The 23,043-nt window shown below is 42.4% G+C and overlaps 1 protein-coding gene across 5 annotated transcripts in view; it reads right to left on the bottom strand.

Moving 5' to 3' along the window:
- LDLRAD3 (low density lipoprotein receptor class A domain containing 3) overlaps nucleotides 1-23,043 on the bottom strand; it is a 128,586-nt gene that overhangs the window by 88,637 nt on the left and 16,906 nt on the right. For 2 of the 5 annotated variants that reach the window (XM_082057529.1, XM_082057530.1), the window contains exon 2: nucleotides 13,499-13,585. The exons of the other annotated variants lie outside the window; for them this stretch is intronic. The gene's annotated coding sequence lies outside the window, so the exon portion shown is untranslated. The remainder of the gene's footprint in view (nucleotides 1-13,498; nucleotides 13,586-23,043) is intronic. 5 annotated transcript variants of the gene reach the window in all.

The following is a 23,043-nucleotide window of genomic DNA, read 5'->3' on the forward strand; positions in this document are numbered from 1 at the left end:
ACAGCTCCACTCAGTCATTTTAATCTACCATGTTTCCCACCTTGTGTATTGTTTTTAGAATGCAGGTATCACAGAAATACAAACTTCAGTGAAGGAAGACAACAATATTCAATAGTTTTAATAAGTACTAAAACAGTCATGTCAGGTGGTTGAGCTAGGGCAAAGCTGCAAGACAAGGCAGAGAATGAAAGAATATCCTTTCCCCTCATCCTCCTCTGTCATGTTCCAGACTAGTCACAGGCACCGTGCACTTTTCCAGGTAAAAAACAGAAATAAAACCTTTGCACATAAGGGTCAAGTTGTCACAAAAATATGCCCCCTCTGCATGCCCACATATCATCATGGTTCAAAATCAGGAAGAACAAATTAAGCTCATGCACAGCTTTATCATTTACTATAATTTACCTGTTTTGAGTATAATTGCACTCCCTGGGGGAGTGGCAGAGCTGCAGTTAGTTCTCTCCATTGTCCACCCTACACCAGCTTGCTTCATGTTCCTGTGAGTCCAAATCCTTCCCCTCCCCAGAAAGGCCTGAGCTCCAGGGGTGAGAAGAACTACTATAAACACAGCATGGCAAGTGCCCCACTCTTCAATGCTGCATGGGGCACACAGCACACCACACCTGCTAGGACCAGGAGTTTCAGAGAAGACCTCTTCCTAGCTCATTCCCGCAGTCCCAGGGAAAAACCTGCTCCATAGAGGCATCTCTGGAGAATTTAGCTGCCAAAGAAACGAGCCTCTAAGCATGAGGCTTTCTGGAAACTCCCAAAACAGCCAAATGCAGATGGCTCTCTTCCTCCCCTACAACATAGCAAAATGCTGCATCTCTGACACAGGCAAAACTGCTAACATCACTGTTTAAAACAACATGATAGGAATGCTTCAGGGTGGTATTTTTTTTAATGCCCCAAACAACATATTTTCTCTCAAGTGTTATTTCTTGCAAATGGGTGACTCCCCTGGGGGCGTTCTAAGAATCTGCCAGCACAGAGCAGACGCCTTAATGGAAATTTGCTCTGAGCTGTTAAAAGACAAGGTAGTTCAGAAAAGTGGGGAATACAAGGTCTTCTGAGCCAGATGGGGCAATCTCAGCCACTGGCCTCATACCCAGAACCACCTATAACTCTCCTGCTGTAGCATCCTGAAAAAAGAAAGTGACAGCCAGCAAAATCTAAGCCTAGGCTTAGCAGCTGGCAATTTTGTGTCTTTTTGCTTTTAGCAGTCCATTCAAACCTCAATTCCACTCCCTGTATCACTGCTTTTCTGATCCAAAAAGACTGGGTTTGGTCTACATACTGCAATGAGAAAAGGCTACAACCACAAGAAGCTCAGCTCAAGCCCACTAAGGCATGGGCTTCACTGCTCCCAGCAGCTGCCAGGGAAACGCCATACCCAACTCTACTTCATGCCCGAGTCCCTAAATCTAAATCAGTGATAGGAACAGTTTGTCCTTTGCTAGTCCTGCCACAAAACACTGAATAGACATGGTGCTGCCAATAACCAGCCCTAGGTCAGTACAGCCTTACAGAATCACTGTTAAGTTCTGCAGTTCTGTGTTCAACCAGCAAGGGGTTTTGTGCTGGCTCTGGCTGGGATGGAGTTAATTTTCTTTATAGTAGCTGGTATGAGGCTATGTCTTGGATTTGTGCTGAAAACAGCATTAAAAATACAGGGATGTTTTTGTTAGTGTTGAGCAGTGCTACCACAGAGTCAAGGCCATTTCTGCTCCCACACCACCCCAGCAGTGAATAGGCTGGGGGTGCACAAGAAGCTGGGAAGAGACACAGCTGGAACAGCTGATTTCAACTGACCAAAGAAATGAGAGAGATCATCCTGAGTGACACCACACGGCACATACAAGAAAAACAAGCGATCGGGCCCCGTCAACATGGGTTTATGAAAGGCAGGTCCTGTGTGACCAGCCTGATCTCCTACAACAAGGTGACCCATCTAGTAGATGAGGGAAAAGCTGTGGATGTTGTGTACTTATACTTCAGTAAAGCCTTTGACACTGTATCAGCAGGTCATGGCCTGGATGGGTGTGCTCTGAGATGGATGAAGAAGTGGCTGGATGGCTGGGCCCAAAGAGTTGTGGCAGCAGGTTACAAGTGGTGTTCCCCAGGGCTCAGTATTAGGGCCAGTTCTGTTTAAAGTCTTTATCAATGATCTAGATGAGGGGATTGAGTGCACACTTAGTAACTTTGCAGATGACATCAGTTGGGTGGGAGGGTTGATCTGCTGGAGGAAAGCCATACAGAGGAATCTGGATCAGCCGAATTGTTGAGCTGAGGCCAATTGTACGAGGTTTAACAAGGCCAAGTGCCAAGTCCTGCACTTAGGTCACAACAACGCCATGCAATGCTATTGGCTTGGGGAAGAGTGGCTGGAAAGCTGCCTGGTGGAAAAGGACCTGGGGGTGTTGACTGACAGCTGGCTGAATATGAGCCAGCACTGTGCCCAGGTAGCCAAAAAGGCCAACAGAATCCTGGCTTGTATCAGGAATAGTGTGGCCAGCAGGACTGGAGAAGTGATTGTGCCACTGTACTTGGCACTGGTGAGGCCCCACCTTGAATTTTGTGTTCAGTTTTGGGCCCCTTATCATAAGAAAGACAGTGAGGTACTAGAGAGAGTGCAGAGCAGGGTGATGAAGCTGCTGAGGGGCCTGGAGCACAAGTCTGATGAGGAGCAGTTGAGGGAACTGGGGCCTAAACAGCCTGGAGAAAAGAAGGCTGAGGGGAGACTTTATTGCTGTCTACAACTACTTGAAAGGAGGTTGTAGCATGGAGGGTGTTGGTCTCTTCTCCCAAGTAGCAAGTGGTAGGACAAGAGGAAATAGCCTCAGGTTGTGCCAGGGGAGATTTAGATTGGATATTAAGCATTGGAACAGGCTGCCCAGGGAAGTGGTGGAGTCACCATCCCTGAAAGAGTTTAAAAGGTATATAGATGATGTTCTTAGGGACATGGTTTAGTGCTCGAGTTAGGTTATGGTTGGACCAAAAATGATTCTATGATATTCCAGACTATATGATGTCATAGTCACTATATCAAGCTGGAAGATGAACAAGTAAGAGGACTTTTGGAGTGATGATGTTTGTCTTCCCAAGTAACTGTTATGTGTGATGGAGCCCTGCTGTCCTGGAGATGGCAGAATGGCTGCCTGCCCATGGGGAGTAGTGAACGAATTCCTTCTTTTGCTTTGCTTGTGTGCATGACTTTTGCTCTACCTATATTAACCTGTCTTTATTTCAACCCATGAGTTTTCTCACTTTCACCGTTCTGAGTCTCTCCCACATCCCACTGAGGGGGAGTGAGCAGTTGTGTGGTGAAGAGTTACCAGCTGGGGTTAAAGCAGGACAGGTTTTGGTTTTGTTTGTTTGGTTGGGTTTTTTTCCCCTTTTTTTGTTTGTTTTGTTTTTTCTTAAACAAGTGATTGAACATATTCAAATCAGTCTTTACATCATTCACTTGTACCTGGTAAGTATCAACAAATCAAAATTGCTACTCTCAGACAGCTACAGAGAGTGAAACTGTCAGCATTACACATCCTCCTATTAGCAAACAACTCCCAGTGCACAAATAACACCTCTGCCTCCAACTGGAGAAAACCTGCCACAGTATTACTAAACTACGGCATGCTGTCACCAGATCAAGATATGAAAGAAATGAGACACCTAGGTATTCTTTGCAATGTGAAGGCACAGTCAATATGCCATGTTCTCAAGTTTGGTATAATAAAAAGCATCGAAGAGCTTCAACAGCAGAATCTAACTCCCTTCTCCCCACTCCTCCCAAAAATAGCTTTCAGGTCAGTATGGTACCACTAGAAGACTTTCCTAGTAGTTGTCATAACTTAGAATTTACACATTCTCAAATATTATAAAATGGAAATATCCTGGCTAAGAATAAATCTCTGATGTAAACCTGAGTTATTTCAAGCTTGCCAAGATAACTAGGAATCACTGAGGCTTTTGCTCTCTCAGAACCCTAAGTACCTAGGCAGCACATTCAGGCAGCAACATCAAAAAATGCCGTTCTCACGGTATCCCTCTCTGTTGCTCTGCAATACATTCTTGTCTAACCTCATACCTACAACTCTCAGCCAACCTGCTCCACTTCTATATGGAAGCTGCATCTATTAAAAATGAAAAATCCTGCTGTCAACACTTAAGTGAGACCTCTTCTAGATTTGGGCAAGTTGCTAGCTGAGTACTGACACCAGATCTCACAGGTACCTGCCCTAACTAAAGAACTCTCCACCCTAAGCATCACAGTATTCTTGAGGAAATCATAACGGAATGCATTTCAAGCACTGTAACACATCCTGTGCCGAATAACCAAAGTTCAGCTCCTGTCAGATCTACTGTTGTTATCTTGCCTGAAAAGCTTAGCCATGATCTCCACACTTCTTTAACAAAAAAATTTAGACCAAGCCAATCATTTAAGAAACTTAAAAAGTTTCAAAAGCAAAAACCACAAAGCAAGAAACAATCCCCTCAAAAAAGCTAACAAGTCCCTGTCACTTTTAGCAACTCCTTTAAATAAATGCTGTACTTCTACCCTACTAAATTTATGCAACATTCCAGGGGTACCAAATTTTGTCACCCAGTAAGTTGTTTGGTTATAGTATTTCCTTTGTCATACAATAATTTTATCCTCAATGTTCTTCTGAAGCAAGTAGTACCAACCTTTTCAGACAGGAAACAAAAGATACTGGCAAATCAAGTTACTTGCTGACAGCCCTGCACAAGTTTTGCTGGGGAATGGGAACACAGAACTCTGGCTCAATCCAGTTTCAAAGCAACATCTATTTCTCTTAAAACATGACCATCAGCTGCTGAAAGAGAGTCACAGGGTACAGACAGCAATTTGAGAGTCCACACATCTAGAAACTGTTTTACATGCATTACTCCATCTCCAAAAAAATCCATTGGTGGATAAACAACTATCAAAACAGTAGTACATGTGAAACTGTTTTAAATTTGATTGCTTTTTTTGCTTCTTTCACTTTGCAAGTCTCTTCTACCAGATGTAAAAACTCTCAAAGAAATCGTCAGTAGAGTCATCACCTCCCAGCCTTAAGGAATGCGATGTTTCTGCCCACTGAGAATACAGCCCACTGCATGACTTGGAGGAGGTGGGGCTCTGTGCATGCATATGAGGAGGAGCAGCATTACAGACACACACAACACAGACATGAAAAGGACTCAACTATATAATCTTGTCCATTTTTCTAATAAGGTCCATATGGATGTCAGGTTTTGTGCAGTCAACTTGCTATACCATCTGTTGGCAGGGGCAGAAATTCTTTCAATCTGGTAGAGCTGCTTTTCCAATAGTTGACATATTTACCCCGCAGACTCTTTGACCAATCTTGAATTTTACTCAAATACGAACTACACAGATGTGTTCAGTTACTAAAGGAGGAAAGGAAGAAGGGGAAAGACGCAGTCCATTTTCATTGCAACACATTGCTCACTTGAAGAAGCACGCCATCTGGTCTGAAGAGAAAAAAGGGACTCATGTTTCACTTTGAAGGGGACTGAGGAAGGAAAGTCAATCTGTTTTAGCAGCCACTTCCAAAAATGTTAGCATCCAAATATTTAATACTTGTTAAAAAAGAATCAGGAGAAAAAAATTAAAGGACAAGCCATACTGAGTACTTCACAGTGTATTAGGAAAGAAAGTCAAAGATATCTTTCACAAAAAACCCTTTACCTTCAATCACCCCAGAATTGTGAACATTGCAAAACTGATCACTACTGATAACACTGCTGCCTCTGTATCAGAAAGTGTAATCAGTAAGAGTATGCACTCACCCTGCCAAGGAGGAAGACATACAAGACACTTATGTGTTCAATACCCTCATTAATGCCAGTAACTTCAGACCCTTTGTGAGAAGGACCTGTCACCAAGGATGAAGCATGAACTCTTCACTGCCAAGCCTTCTGCCATGTATTTTGTGGGAATCCTGGGATCTTCACTACATACTTTCAATTGGTCACTGCTTAAAGGTTTTCAAATGTGAAGAGAATTATTTTGATCCAGGCTAGTATATAGCTGTGAGGCTGAAGGGGTATTCGTTATACTTTCCGACCACATGATGCACACAGTATGCTCCATATTTGAATGAGTTAATACTTTCTTTCTACTTATACCCTCGCCAGCTGTAAATCCACACCAGGTTTGATTTCAGCACATCAGAAATCCATTCCCACTCTACTGAAATCTGCAACACATTCTGAAAACAAAAGGAAAGAGACTAGAATAAGTCAGTAGCTGGAATTTGCAGCGAGATGGCATCAAAAAGAGACCTTCAGAACCCGCCAATATTTGCTCATCAGGAACATACAACTAAAGAAAAGTAACAGATAATGGCAGACTTGAACAAACACTTTTTGATACTCTTCCATCATCTTAAAAAGATAGCAAGTAAGCAGGGCTAAGTGACTGGTAGGATATTGCAAGATTAGATTCTGTAGAGACTGCAAAACTATTCACAAATGCTTACATTCAGGACCAATTGCTTCTATAAATTTAGGCACTAAGGACAGATGTATCTTATCATACTTCTTTATGTTGATATGAAGCATCTGACTCACTCCACATATAGTTTATAGATATCTACTAATGCAGATGATGCACCCAGAAGAGGAATTCAAAAGCTGATCATGAAGAAACCCCAAACATTATGCTTTGCCTACAAGCTTCAGTTTAACATGTGAAAGCATAAACTTCACTGGCAATACAAGTATGTTGTCACTAACATAACACCAGTGGAATTCAGGTAGACTTGGCTCCACACTGCACTAAAATGGAAGGCAGAGCCTATCTGTGCTTATGAAACAAAACCAAAGATAGGACTCCTGCAGCCACCCAGAGTCTGTGGCAAACTTACTCAAGCTCTTTACTACACTTTAGCCATTGTTAAAATTAAAACAGGGCACAAGTTTTTAAGAGGAAGATCTGTGGGGGACTACAGTGGGTCTGTGGATTCCCTGACAGAGGGCATGGGAACAGAAATTAGCCTTGAAGAAAAATGGGAGAAAAATGGGAGTAAAGGAGTATCTGGAGATATTAAGGTGTACTCATGAGAGAGACGGGAGTAAAAGAGTAACACTGATGACAGCAAAATTAGCCAATCAGATGTTACTACTACGACTTGTAACCAATGGCAAAAATACACTTGAGCTGGTAAAGACTATATAAAAAGGCATTTGTGGCAATAAATGGAGACTGTTGTTTGTACAGAAGAACTTGGTCTATATCATTTGTCTGTCTCAACTGCGACAAAGGTCCCATACTGAATTCAAGTATGTAGGGCATAAAAAGATTGCTCATTAACAGCACCAAACAGGAAAGGAAATTACACCAATGACAACTAAGTTTACATTCCATCTCTTAAATAAACAACCTCAATACCATCCAAAAAGTTGTTTGCAACTGCCTGTTCATAAGCCCCATGAACACTAGTCTTCAGCTTGATTTGCCCTCCCATGCACTAGTGCAAAGTTGCCTTACCAGAACAGAGGACAAGCATCCCAAAGCACATTCAGGCTGGCTTTAGGAACCCAAGAATAAAACAAGCTCTCCCTTACTCTGCCATGAAGTCATCTGTCACAAATAAAGAACAACTGCCAATGATCACCTATCAATTTAAATTCCCTTGAAAAGTTTTAATGCTTATCCTCCCCTATCCTCATTTAAACTGCCTGATTATTAAGTTGCTTATGCAACATTAGAAATTATCTGGGTTATTTATAAAGGCAGATTGACAACACCACTGCAATACAAGTGCTCAAAAAAATTGTTTCTTCACTGAAGCAGCAAGTAAGTTAGTGATTATTCAAGGAACTCCTCACTGTTCGGGTTTGATTTCACCTCCTACAGTTTTCCAACTGTGATCCATGAGATGTGATATATTCAATATCTAACATTTTGAAGTTTGAAAATTGGTAAGACCTAGTCAAAAGAGCAGAAGCTCCTACGGTTACTTCCAACTAAATACTAAATATTACTGAGGCAAGTCAAAGTCAACACGAAGACCCTTTTCAGAGCACTAAAAAGGATAGTTTCTTTCAATCTAGAGAGAAAAACTAAAGTGGCAAGGAACACGGACTGCTATCAGATGTCCATCCTTCACTAATTCCTCACAGCAAAAGCTGCCTTTACTGAACTGGAGGGTGATTACCACATCATGATCTCCACCATAAATAATACAATATGCCTTCAATAGTATATTTTTTTTTTCTAAATATCCTACAGTGTTAATATAAGCAATTGGCAAATTCACCATAGTAGATGCCTGTATTTCAGCACTTGGCCATGCAAGCACCTGAATTAAATATAATCTTCCAAATCATTCCCTAATAAACAACCACTTGCTTTTTCCTTGCAACACAATGTGGAGAAAGTGAGCCGAGGTAAACAGGCTTACTTTAATCCTACAGCCTTCATGGCTGGATTCTTTATTTGGGGGACTGGACATTTCACTAGAGTCCCCACATTCGCTCTTCTCCAATGCAGCTGCCTGAGTACACACCAAAAATACATATATCTCCTAGGTCTGCAGTCTCTCAGCCCACTTCACAGTATCACAGTATGTTTGGGATTGGAAGGGACCTCAAAAGATCATCTAGTCCAATCCCCCTGCTGGAGCAGGAACACCTAGGTGAGGTCGCACAGGAACATGTCCAGGCAGGTTTTGAATGTCTCCAGAGAAGGAGACTCCACAACTTCCCTGGGCAGCCTGTTCCAGTGCTCTGTCACCCTCACTGAGAAGAAGTTTCTTCTCAAATTTAAGCGGAACCTCTTGTGTTCCAGCTTGATCCCATTATCCCTTGTCCTATCATTGTTTGCCACCGAGAAGAGCCTGGCTCCATCCCCATGGCACTCACCCTTTATATATTTATAAACATTAATAAGGTCCCCCCTTAGTCTCCTCTTCTCCAAACTAAAGAGACCCAGCTCCCTCAGCCTTTCTTCATAAGGGAGGTGCTCCACTCCCTTAATCATCTTCGTTGCCCTACGCTGGACCCTCTCCAGCAGTTCCCTGTCCTTCTTGAACTGAGGGGCCCAGAACTGGACACAATATTCCAGATGTGGTCTCACCAGGGTGGAGTAGAGGGGAAGGAGGACCTGTCTCGATCTACTAACCACCCCCCTTCTAATACACCCCAGGATGCCATTGGCCTTCCTGGCCACAAGGGCACAGTGCTGGCTCATGGTCATCCTGTTGTCCTCCAGGACCCCCAGGTCCCTTTCCCCTACACTGCTCTCTAATATGTAATCTCCCAACCTATACTGGAACCTGGGGTTGTTCCTGCCCAGATGCAGGACTCTACACTTTCCCTTGTTAAATTTCATTAGGTTATTCCCCGCCCAACTCTCCAGCCTGTCCAGGTCCCGCTGGATGGCAGCACAGCCCTCCGTGTCAGCCACTCCTCCCAGCTTGGTGTCATCAGCAAACTTGCTGATAGTACACTCAATTCCCTCGTCCAAGTCGTTAATGAATATATTGAATAATATTGGCCCCAGCACTGACACCTGGGGCACTCCACTAGATACTGGCCTCCAACTAGACTCCGCACCATTGACTACCACTCTCTGGCTTCTCTTCCTAAGCCAGTTTGCAACCCACCTCACTACTCTATTGTCTAGACCACACCTCCTCAACTTAGCTGTGAGGATGCTGTGGGAGACTGTGTCAAAGGCTTTACTGAAGTCAAGGTAGACCACATCTACCGCTCTGACATCATCCATCCACCTTGTTACATTCTCATAAAAGTCTATGAGGTTGGTCAAGCATGACCTACCCTTGGTGAAGCCATGCTGACTGCCCCTAATAACCCTCTTATCCTTGATATGCCTTGAGATGGCACCAAGGACAAGCTGTTCCATTACTTTCCCAGGGACAGAGGTGAGGCTGACCGGTCTATAATTACCCGGGTCCTCCTTCTTGCCCTTTTTGAAGACTGGAGTGACATTTGCTTTCCTCCAATCCTCGGGTACAAGAGAAACAGGCACGGAGTGAACACAGCTCCCAACTAATACAAGTTTAAACAGAAAAAGGATGAGGAGGAAAGGAGAAAGAAATACTTCAGATTACTGAACAAGGTGCACATCAAAGGAAAAGCATTCCACAGCAAGAAGGTCAAATGGAGATTATACACTGTTCTTATCCAAACTAAAGCTATCCAACCAGACTGTTTCCTCACAGAAGCAGAAGAGGCAAATACATCTTATCCTTAACACCTTTGAGGGATGTATTGCTATAAAACCACTCTGAGGACAATATTATTTTTGTCTTCACAAAAAACCTAAAGAATTTACACACAACAGCCCAGAAGGCCTACACCAGATCTTGGAACAGAACTTAGATTTCATTATCTCAGTCTCTGCTTTAGCAATATACATGTAATTACTTGCCAATAGGAGTCAAACAGCATTGTTTGTATCAAACAGCTGTACTTAAGAGAAACTAAATGGGGGGTAGGAATGAAGGAAGAGATAACAAGCTTGTGTGTCCCATCACACTATTCCAGTCTCCTGATGACCAGACCAAGCTGATATTCTGCCTCAACAATACAGAGATCATGCCTGAACTGTGACAGCAGTGAGACTGAGTCCAATTCATTCAGTTCTGAATTTAAGCATTTACCTCCAAGAAGTACATATGCTGCTCCACACAAGAACCAAGGAATGACAGGGTTGAGCCCTTTTTATCCCCTGGTGAATAACGTTTATGATCTTTTGCAAGATAGGTAGCCATGTGGTAGCCATTTTCTCCCTAATTTTGGTTAGTGGAAACTCTTGGATACTCATGGCAAAAGGGGTCAGTACATGACCCTCAATTTCTTTCAGCTATAATGGCCACGAGTAACATCTTTAATGAACAGTTTTCCACCCTGCTTGCCCTCAGTCCCCCAAGACAACTTACAGCAGAAGACCAACTCAGACTCATCCACCTAACCCCTAGAGCAGGGGTGTCAAGCTCATTTTCATCAGGGGCCACATCAGCCTCACAGTTGCCTTCAAAGGGCCGAATGCAATTTTAGGACTGTAACTGTAATTTAGGAATGTAACTACTCCTATGAGTTTGACACCCCTGCCATAGAGCAAGATTAATAAACCAAATTTAGAATTGTTTGGTTGATCATAGACTCCACTCCAGTTCCTCTCCCTGCAGTGAGTTTAAGTAAATTATGAAAACCATTATTGTACAACAAATTAGAGTACTCAATGACATAGAACCCTTTAATAATTAACATCCTCTGGAATGGAAACATTTTCCCTAATTATATGTTCTTTATACTCTCAGAAGAGCTTAGCTATTATCTCCAGGCACTTAAAGTTAGCACAGTCCAGAAGAAAAATCTGAAATACAAAGAACATACTCCACCAATTGTCATCTTCAGGTTATTAAGCAGTGACTCTCTTCTAATCATTTAATCTTACCCACAGTTTATGACTACATCTTTCTGATCTTCCAAAAGAGCAGAAGACACTGTCACAAAAAATATTCCACAGCAGTGCAATTGAACAAAAGCAGGTAGCCCCCACGCCCTGGAAACACAGAGTTCAAAAGGAACCTGCTCTCTGACAGAAGAAAGCTGACCAGTTACTGTCTCCACATCAGCTCCACAGGCAGGTTCTTAATCACTTTAAACTTCCACACAGCTTGAAGCCAGGTATACATTCATACATCATTGTAAGCAGGATACGGAAAGAAACAGAAGGGGTTGCTGCACAGTTACTAGCCAAGTCTACAGGATCTTCTGTTTGTTGAAGTAATGTGCATAGTTAACAAAAGTGAAAAGGTAAGACCAGCAGACTTTGGTGGATTCTATTAATTTCTGCTGCACAAGGAAAAACTCATGTTTCCAATTTTGCTATGTTGGTGAGCAGAGTTATTTATAGACTATTAAGGCTTTCTAAGGCTTTCAGTTTTCAGAAGATAACTCCTTTAGCACGGTGTTTTGAATCACAGGGCAATGGTGTTTCTCCCTTGAAATCACTCCTAGCAATATATCAGCTCTACTCCAAACACTAGCACCTTAATAGAACCACTTTTCTTTCAACTTCTTAATAGAGGGTACTGCTCCTGAAGACACAGTCCTGCATTCAGACAGATTATTAGGAAGTTCAGCATCAAAGAACAATAGTCATCTTCACAGGCTGTGACAGACATCCCCACTTCTGAAGCAGCTCTGGCTCTCCTGTCCCGACTCATGCCAACTGTTCGGCTTTGACCCTTAGACCATATACATATATACATACATATAGACAGCGCTTTTTCGCAAGAGAGATACTGTTGCATGAAACTTTGCTTTGACTGCAACCAGGTTCGTGTCTGATGTATAATACTTTTCCAGATGTTTCTTCACTAGAAACGCATACTTTTTTAATTTAATTTCAAGCTTTAATTTGATAGAAGAGCATGACAGCACTGGTGGCAAAACGATAAGCAATATAAATACACATAAAAAAATGCAATTGAGCATCTTCATTGGGGGCAGCAGCAGCAAAAACAGCAAGAAAAAAAAAAACAGAAGATGTAACTTCTGTATTCAAACCTGCTAAAACTAAAGTGAATCCTACTGATTTTATACCCTCTGTAGTCAGTAACTTTCAACACACTTCTTAGTAAAAGACAATGTTTTTGTTTTGCTCACAGCCTCTCTACTTTTGAGGAAAGATTTCTCTCAAGCACCCTTATGATACAGTTAGGGAAGAGACAGTAAATCAAGTTCTATTATAACTAGTATTAGATGAATCAAAGTACAAGTACCTGACACAGCGAGGAACCTCAGATTAGTCTGCCTGTTATGCCTTAAAAAAAAAAAAAAAAAAAAAAAGGCAGCCTAACTTTGCCTTGGTAAACTTTATGATCAACTATCTGTCCTCACACAGAAAACGCTTCTGCACCTCACAAAACTGAACAGACTGTCTGCATCAAGCCTGCGCTATCTGGTCACATGGTATTAGTCACCCTGAAAGCACATCCTAAATTATTCTCAACAGTGCATGGACAGAGAGAGTAAATTAAGTAATCTCAGTCTTGTTTCTCACTTCCCAAACTACCATTAATATCAAAACCTTAAACTCCTCCCCATGTATGACTGTAGAAAATCTTGGAATTGTAGACCTCATGCTCAATCACTACCTGTCATCATTTCTGGTGATAAAAACCACTAGATTTTCACAGCTTTTAATCAACAGCTTACTCAGAACAGAGATATCTGAAATACTTTCTAAAGAAACAGGACCATTGCAGGTTGCAACATCAGCTCTGGCTGCTGGTCTGACCCACCACAGAATCCCAATTTCATCAGGGTGGGCAGGGAGAGCTGACTGGAAAATTAAATTATACTAGTCAAAGCCAGGGAGATGTTTACATTCCCTTGCCTACAACAACTCTTAATCATGAAACTCTTTCTCCACCAGTCTCATCCCACTGCTTACTCTTCTTATAAGTTAGAGTAAGAGAAATGTACTTACGGCCAACATCCGCATAGTGATAAGATTTCCGAGCTGAATCTTCTTTCTTCAATGGGCAGAAGTCTGAGCACTAATCCAACTATGCTACTGATAGGGAGGAAAGACCGAAATACAGTGTCATGCAGAGAGATAAACACCTTGAAGGTGGAAGGAGCTAGTAAGTTTTAGTATATTCAAGGAGAGAATTACATTCTGTCTGCAAAACACAAAAGAACATGACATTTTAAAGTGCTCTCACCATGCAGCACCTAATCAGTCACCCATATATCCGGCCTTTAAATATTCATATAACATGAAACCAATCTGCTAAATACAGATCTGTATACAGTTGCTTTCTGCTGTTATGCCCAGGTTTTAGCTACTTGTTGCTCTCAGTAAACACAGCCCTCTTTGTCTAACGTTTTCCTTGGCAATAGGATACTTCTGACAACATCACCCAGTATAAATCATGAGCCTGTCTAAACCAGTAAGGACAAATGGCAGAACTGGACAGTAGGTCTTGTACAAAGTGAACACCAAGATTTAAGAAGAATGTAGCATTCAATTAAATGATAGAAAAGACAAGAAAAGGAATAAAGACAAAGTTTGAAATGAAGTTATATTTGGGATTTTACGGCATGGCTGCAGAAACGTTAGAAATCCCATCAGTTCAGGTACACGCATTTCAGGACAAGCTGGTAAAGAAACGTATATCAAACCAATACCTAGCATGCTGCACGTCCAGAACGAAAGTGAATTCAATGTCCAAAATTAATATAAAGGAATAACCTACAACAAAAGTGATGAACAAAAATTCCATTTTAACAATGAGCACTTTGGCTTTTTTTTGTTTGTTTTTTTCTAACAATTGGAAATGGCTACTTTTAACTTTCCTCACATAATACTCACATAATACTCCATGTCAATAAAAACCTATCTAGCACTATTAGGTTTAAATTTCCCAGTCACAGAATGTGAACATTTACTTCCAAATATCAAAGGTTTTTAATTGCTCTTCGAGGCTTGTTTCTGCAAGCACTTTTTTGCACTACGCAGATCTAAACAGTCCAAAAGGCTGCTGTTAACCACATATTCTTGCTTAAAAACGTGTATTGAAACACCTCTACTTAAGCGCCTTCTGAGATGACAGCTGTGCAAACTCTGGGATGTTCAGCCTTACTAGCTGGGTAGATTCTTTTAAATCCTACAGCCAATGTAAGAAAAATCCCACAGTTGTTCTGTGTGGAGAAAACAACTGAATTCATTATTAGCTTATTTACCCACATGCAAGTGCTACTTAAAGGTGTTCTATTGTGCCATACAACGATGACTTCAGGGGTGCTTCACTGAAAAGTAATGACAAGGAGTGGCAGCAGTTAACTGTATGGCTGTGTCAGTGCTAATTATTAAAGAAAAAAAAAATCTACAATGTCAGTTGCTCTGGGAGCATTTCACCATGGCAGCGGCTAAAGTATGCCATAACTTACAGGCATAAGAAGCACTGAAGTCTTTTGGAGTTTGTAGCTGATACTGGACACATTATCTCTCTCTGCATCCCAGCATACAAACCCAACAATGCCCAAATATTTAGTAATACAAAAACATGGAGAGGGATGAGAGGAAGGGAAAAGTGGGAGCTATGAAGGAGAACGCCAATCTCATCTCTCAGCAGGATGCTACAGAGGTATAATCTTAGCCCTTCTATTACACAAGGAGTAGCCACTTAACACAAGACTACTTAGTATTTCTGCAGTCTTCTGTCCCACCACACAACTCACACACAGAATCAAACTCTGCAAATGAATGCAGTTTAATCAAGAGCTACACATTAAAAAAACAAAACAAAACAAACCCCTAGGGCAGAACAACAGCCCTAGGTTAAGAGCAGGACAGGACTGTAGCCTTTTCTCAAGCTAAACCAGATAACCTAAATCAAAATGCTCCTGCCATTTTCAACTCCAACAGACATCACTTAATCTAATAAAGTTGCTTGTACTTAACTATGCTACAATTCCTTCTTTAAGCAGCAAAGGAGAGTTTTCAAGAGCAGTAATTGTCTTGGCAGCTGCATATCAGAGTTTTCGCCAATAAGGAAAGATGCATGTCAGAACCAGACATGCCATGCTGTGTTCCAGGAAGCATGTAGGTAGTGAAGGCTGGTGTCCCACCCTGACATCTTAGCAGTGAATGACCATTCGACAAATGTGCTACATTCAGAACGTGCAGGGCTCTGAAAGGGAACTCACTGTATAAGCACAGTGGAGAAACCAAAACGAGATCAAGTTATAATAACAATATCCTCCCGATGATATCAGGAAAGTAATTTATGCATTTAGGATCTGACTGTGTGTCAGTACAGCACATGAGGAGGGGAAAGTAAGCTGTGATATTGTTAACAAGGGGACAACTCAGGCTGTGTGACTACATGAAAGCTCCACACCTTGGAAAGAGCCTACAAGACACAGCTGGGATGTCAGGCTCCGCAGAAGGGCCAAGTCCAAGAAAGGCCAGAGTAACAGAACAAAGCATCAACAATGTCCTTAATAATAAAGAAAAACACTCATAACCTCTCACTGAATGACACTAAGCTAATTTCCAAGTGTGAGGAGATTGATGACAGATAACCACTATTTTAATCTAGATAGAGACATATCTGCGGACTTCCCTACCTTGGGAAGCAACTCAGCTCCTGCTTTGAAGTCTCACCCTAAGAACAGAAAACAAGGAGACAAGAAACCTCCCTCCCAAGGCTCCTAAAAAAGGAAGAAGCATGTTTTTCCAAATAATACATTGAAACAACAGTTAAAATTATGAGAAGAATTAGCAGAAGACAATTAGAGTTAAGGAAAGGCAACAGTTTAAGAGTAGTGTAGTGCTAGTGACAGCGCACGTCCAGTGAACACGTTGTACTGTTCCTAAACAGAAGCATTACCTGGAAATAGATAACCTCTTCAAATACAAATGCAAATCCAACAAAGAGATAAGAATTAAACTGAAAAGAAGGCATACATGAAGACCAAGTGAGTTGAGTAACAAAACATGGTGCAAAGTAAACTTAGAATATCCCTGAATCTTCAAGAACAAAGACAACTAATTCCCCTCCAGCTGTAATTGCAATGCAGAAATGGACATATACAACTTTAGAAAAAACAATTCCAACACAACAAGCCAAATTACAACCTTGATTTCAGAGGATCACCAGGCTGGATTATAATCAGCCAAATTTCATCCACCCTATATTGAAAACGCAAAAAGCCATGGTGCAGCCACAGTGACACTATTTAGACCATCCGGACCTCAAACCACTCCCACAATAGTCTGGAGATCACTGATAATATACTGGTCTAATTCAACAGTGAGATATCACAGAACACTAGCCTCTTCAAATGTCATACCCCAGGTCTATTTGAAGAGATTTTGCCATTACTTTAGGCTCAAGAGGTTTCTCTTATATAAAAGATGGTGTGTGCTTGCCCTTTTCCCATCACTCTGGTCACATGTCCTCCCCTAGGCAAGCCACAAAGAGACAGTTAAGGAGGGGCAGAAGATGGAGCTCAGGAATGACAGATATATACAACAACTGGTTATTTATTTCAAGTTGGGAATTTCCCATAATCACCATCAGAGGCCTAGAAAATAATCACCTCAAGGGAAAAACAACAGTTTTTATAACCAACTACCTAAAACATCATTTTCTCCCATTCAAACTGAAGTCTCTGATGTGCTCTAATAAAAATTATAGAGAAAATAAAGTGACTCAGTATTTGCTGCACAGATTAGATTTCTGCTGCTTTCTGTAAGCATATCAATAACAGAAAAATAAATGGCATTTGCATTTTGTCAATGCTGTGGGAAGATACAGGCAGGGATTATATTGAAGTGAGAGGCTCATTCTTTTCACAATTTCGTTTCACCTTACGTATTCACTTACTCATTGTGCCAGAAGCCCTAGCAATGATGTTTTCCCATTGTAAAAGAACATACACAATGCCCCCACACAGAGAGGATGTTAATGCAGGGTGTGCAGTGTGGCAGTGCAAACTTTTTGTGAGGCATTGGCAACCAATTCTTTCCAGCAAATACTGCCACAGGAAGATATTATCCACACACACCATATATGACAAACCGCTTTCAACCTAGCAGTAAAATTGGGTTTGTTTACATAATAGGCAATCTTGGATTTTGGCTCTTTCAAAGGTTGCTGTGTTTATCAGCACAGTGAAGAGTGAAGCACAGTGAAGAGTGAAGAATACTGGAATGAAAACAGACAGAGAAAGATTTAGCGAAAGAGCAGAAAGGCTTTTGGTGCATGCATGAGAAAAATTAACATTTCCCCACAAGCAGTGGAGGTAACTGTTGTCAACATCTTTGGGAAGGGCCACACATGACACAGTCCAGGATTTATGTGGTCCATTGTAAGGTCCATAGTCCATTTAGTCTGTGGTGTACCACCTTTTGTCCTTTTTCCTCCTGTCATCCATCATATTTATGTATGCTACAAAGTGTACTTTCTGTAGAAGCCAGGACAAAGACATGTCCAGATAGACAGCGCCAAACTGGCAAATATTGGGAGGGCTGTGGAGCAAACAGATGAGCTGGGGAATCACAGAGTTACACAGATGGAGATCAGAAGGAACAGACAACATGTCAGGAATTTTGTGAAAATTTTCTACAACAAAAAATTCATAATATTTCAGTAACCCAGAGAACTCAAGATCCCCAGGCAAAAGACATGGCTTCTATGCATTTGATAATAAAGTTTTATTCTCAAATTGTGTATCTACTGGGTTCCAAGGCAGGATACCTTTGTTTTCACACCAAACCCAGACTGAAACTTAGGATGCAGCAAGTTCATAGATTTCCCATTCTTTTTTCAAGGTTCTAGGGAAGCAAGCATTATCACTTGCAGTAACACCTAAAACTGGCCATAACAGAGGTTCCTGTGAGCCATGACAAATCTACTAATGAAACAGCAGTTTCAGGCTGCTGACATTAAGGGTTAATTTTGAGTCTCATTGGCCTAGCTGGCCACTCCCATAAATACCAACCCAGCAAATATAATTGCAAAGCACGTATATTTGGCTCCAGTCACTCTGCCAATTTAGTGGCAACTAACATCTGAAAATTGCAGGGTGTAAATTTAGCAATAGTGGGTCTCACAGATGCGCTTTTTTATTGGTAGAGACTATATTTGATTAATCAGAATTAAAAGAGATCACACTTTGAAAGCTTATCTTCCCCCCCCCCCCCCCTCCTTAATCTTGAGAAAGAAATAAGAAAAATCAGACTGTCTTGACTGGATAATGACAAAGGCAGCAGAGCTCAAAACTGTGCATTCTGAGTTTCAACAGTAATTTCTTTCAGTTTAATGAGCAGAGAATTGCTAGTGCCAGTCAATAAGACTTACGCCAAGCAGCTATCAAATCTGGCTAAGGCAAGCAGGAAGAGATGTCTCTGGAATACAGGGACAACCTGAACATATATTATCTGTAACAGACATGTTCAAATTTCTTTTACAGTCTCAAGAAACCAGCACCTAGCTAGCTCTGACTGTGGCTTTCCACTACCACTCACATACACATTTGCACCTTCCTTTCTGTCCTTCCCACACACAAGTTCAGAAGACAATGAAAACAGTAAATAATAGGTATTTTTAAGAACACTCTGGTAGGTAACATATAGTGCTAGACTGACAGCCATCACCCTCAAAGTAGACCACTAGTGTAAGAGATATGGGCACTATCTAAGGTTTCTCCTAAACCATGTAACAAAAGCATGCAACAGCAGCGACCAACCAACACAGTTTTCAGTCTTTGCATTTCCACGAGCCATCGTGCCCATGCACCACTGCTGTTATACTAACTCTAATTCTTACTTGGCAGAACAATTTGCCAACCCACTTGCAGCCCATACTGGCTGCTGCTCATTTGGGTTTAGATTTTCTAACTAAGTACCTGTGCTGGTTTGACTGGAAATAAGTTAATTTTCTTCATGCAGTTAGAAACCTTTCTCTTTCATAGCTAGCATGGTCAATATTTGGACTTAGTTTAAGAACAAGAAGATAACACCCTAGCACAGAGCTAATGTTTTTAATTGCTCTGGTCTGAGAACCAAGGACCTTCTGAGTGCTTTGCCCACAGGTGTGAGGCATCAAGGAGGGGGTGCATGGATGGGGCAGACCCTGACTGACATCCAGATTGATCAATGAGAGTATTCCCTCTCATTAGTGTCAAGCTTTATATTTAAGGATAGGTGGGATCCTGTGGTCTTGAGTGCTCTTTTCTCTCTCTCTCACGTTCTTTGCTCTTTCTGTTGGAGCTGAGTGAGTTCAGCTTGGGATGTTTAGTTCAGCATATTGTCATTCTGTAGAGGCCTCTGAGCCTTTCTACCTTTTTCCTTTTTTTCTTTCTTCAGGATCAGCTATTCAGGACCAGGTGCTGTTTCCTGAGACTGGCTGCTCAGTGTGGACAGAGTTTGTGAGGAATTGCATTGAGTATCTTTTATTTTATATTCTATTTTATATACATATATTTACTAGTAGCGTATTGGTACTTTGTTATTTTATTAAACTGTGTTTATCTCAATCCAAGTTTCTCCCTTCCCCTTCAATTCTCTCCCCTATTTTGGGGGGGGGGGGGCGGGGCAGGGAGAGAGTGAGCAGCTATCATGATTGTACTGCTAGCTCAGGTTAAACCACAACAGTATCTAGGCAGAATTACTTCAGACTGAGATTTTCAGTCTTCTGGTGCTGGAGCCATTGCCACACATTTCCATTCTTTTAAATATGGGCCTGTATGTTTAAAGGGAGGGTGTCTTGCTGAACATTCAAAACTCATTTCTCTCCTAGGGAAACCTGAACTGAAAGCATTTGGGAGCAAAAAAAGATCCTTAAAAAGGCAGCCAAGATTCTTCATAGACTCATTTCTTTTAATTCCCAGCTACTGCAATAATTTCTGTTTTTATTAAAAGACAACTCATTCTGTTCAGATCTACTGTCAAACAGTTACAGAGTCACAGCTGCCACCTTCCCAGTCAGAAAGCCTTGCAATCATCCATATGTTGAGGTCTTCTCTATTTTCTAAATCCACTTCATTAGGATCAGAGAAGCAGACCTCACAGGTGAGGTACAAAGCTCTTCAGGGTAACAGACCCTGCTATAACTTCAGAAAACTAGTTAACCCTTCAGAAAGAGATCACATATTTCAGACAAGATGCAAAGCAAATGGAAAAAAAATTAAAAGAGCAAAGACTCGAAGCGGGGTGGGGTGGTAGCTGGGCTTGCATCAGTAGGGCATCACTCTAGAGTTCATGAAGGCTGGGAGGCCCCCCATATCCCTGAGGTGAAATCAAGTGCTCAGCTTGCTCTCTGAAATGCCTGTACACCAATGCGTGCAGCATGGGGAATAAGCAGGAGGAGTTAGAAACCTGTGTTCGGGCAGGAGATTATGATCTGGTGGCAATTATGGAGACATGGTGGGACAGCTCACATGACTGGAATGTGGTCATGGATGGCTATGTCCGTTTCAGGAAAGACAGGCCAGCCAGGCGTGGTGGTGGAGTCGCTCTTTACGTGAGAGAGCAACTACAACGTATTGAGTATTGTCCAGGCATGGATAAGGAGCGATTTGGGAGTCTATGGGTGAAAATTAAGGGGCAGACTGGCAAGGGTGATACTGTTGTGGGAATCTCTTACAGGCCACCACATCAGGGTGAGGAAGTTCATGAGGCCTTCTACAGACAGCTGGGAGCAGCCTCACAATCACAGGCCCTGGTTGTGGTGGAGGATTTTAACTTCCCTGATGTTTTCTGGAAGGACTACTCAGCCAGCCAGCCACAGTCTAGGAGGTTCCTCCAGTGCCTTTACGATAACTTTCTGATGCAAAGGGTGGAGGAGCTGACTAGAAGAGGTGCACTGCTGGACCTCATCCTCACTAACAAAAGAGGGTCTGGTTGAAGCGGTAAAGGTTGAGGGCTGCCTTGGTTGCAGCAACCATGAGATGGTGGAGTTCAGGATCTCATGTGGCAGGAACAGGATAGCAAACAGAATTGCAACCCTGGACTTCAGCAAGGCAAACTCTGGCCTTTTCAGGCAATTGCTAGGGGAAATCCCATGGACAAGGCTGCTTGAAGGTAAAGGGGCCCAAGATAGTTGGTTAGGGTTCAGGGACTGCGTCTACCAGGCACAAGATCAGAGCATCCCAACACATAGGAACTCAAGGAAGGGAGCCAGGAGATCTGTGTGGTTAAACAGGGAGCTACTGGGTAAGCTCAAGTGGAACAGGAGAGTTTATAGATCATGGAAGGAAGGGCTGGACACTTGGGGAGAATATAAGGCTGTTGTCAGAGGGGGTAGGGAGGCAACTAGGAAAGCTAAGGCCTCCTTAGCATTAAACCTGGCGAGAGAGGTCAAGGACAACAGGAAGAGATTTTTCAAGTACATGGGAGATAAAACTAACAGCAGAGGCAATGTAGGCCCACTGATGAATGAGGTGGGTGCCCTGGTGACAGAAAATACAGAGAAGGCAGAGTTACTGAATGCCTTCTTTGTCTCTGTCTACACTTCCAGAAGCTGTCCTGAGGAGCACCGTACCGCTGAGGCCCCAGAGGAAGGCAGGACAATGGAGGAGTTTGCCTCAGTTGATGAGGACTGGGCTAGGGAGCAGTTAGGCAATCTGGACATCCTCCGGATGGGATGCACCTTCCAGTGCTGAGGGAGCTGGCTGAGGTCATAGCTGGACCACTCTCCATCATCTTTGCCAAGTCTTGGGAAATGGGAGAGGTGCCTGAGGACTGGAGGAAAGCAAATGTCACTCCAGTCTTCAAAAAGGGCAAGAAGGTGGACCCAGATAACTATAGACTGGTCAGCCTCACCTCCATCCCTGGGAAACTGATGGAGCGAATTATCCTTGGTGCCATCTCAAGGCGTATCAGGGATAAGAGGGTCATTAGGGACAGTCAACATGGCTTCACCAAAGGGAAGTCATGTTTGACAAACCTCATTGACTTTTACGAGGACATAACAAGATGGATGGATGATGGCAGAGCAGTGGACGTGGTCTGCCTTGACTTGAGTAAGGCATTTGACACAGTCTCCCACAACATCCTCACAGCTAAATTGAGGGAGTGCGGTCTGGATGATCGGGTAGTGAGGAGGACTGCGAACTGGCTGAAGGGAAGAAGCCAGAGAATCATGGTCAATGGGGCGGAGTCCAGTTGGAGGCCTGTATCTAGTGGAGTGCCTCAAGGGTCAGCACTGGGGCCTATATTATTCAATATATTCATCAATTATTTGGATGAGGGAATAGAGTGTACTATCAGCAAGTTTGCTGATGACACCAAGCTGGGAGGAGTGGCTGACACGCCAGAAGGCTGTGCCGCCATCCAGCGGGACCTGGACAGGCTGGAGAGTTGGGCAGGGAAAAATGTAATGAAATATAACAAGGGAAACTGTAAAGTCTTGCATCTGGGTAGGAACAACCCCAGGTTCCAATACAAATTGGGGAATGACCTATTAGAGAGCAGTGTAGGGGAAAGGGACCTGAGGGTCCTGGTGGACAGCAGCATGA

The sequence above is a fragment of the Streptopelia decaocto genome (assembly GCF_964273445.1).
Source record: "Streptopelia decaocto genome assembly, chromosome: 7".
Lineage (NCBI taxonomy): Eukaryota > Metazoa > Chordata > Aves > Columbiformes > Columbidae > Streptopelia > Streptopelia decaocto.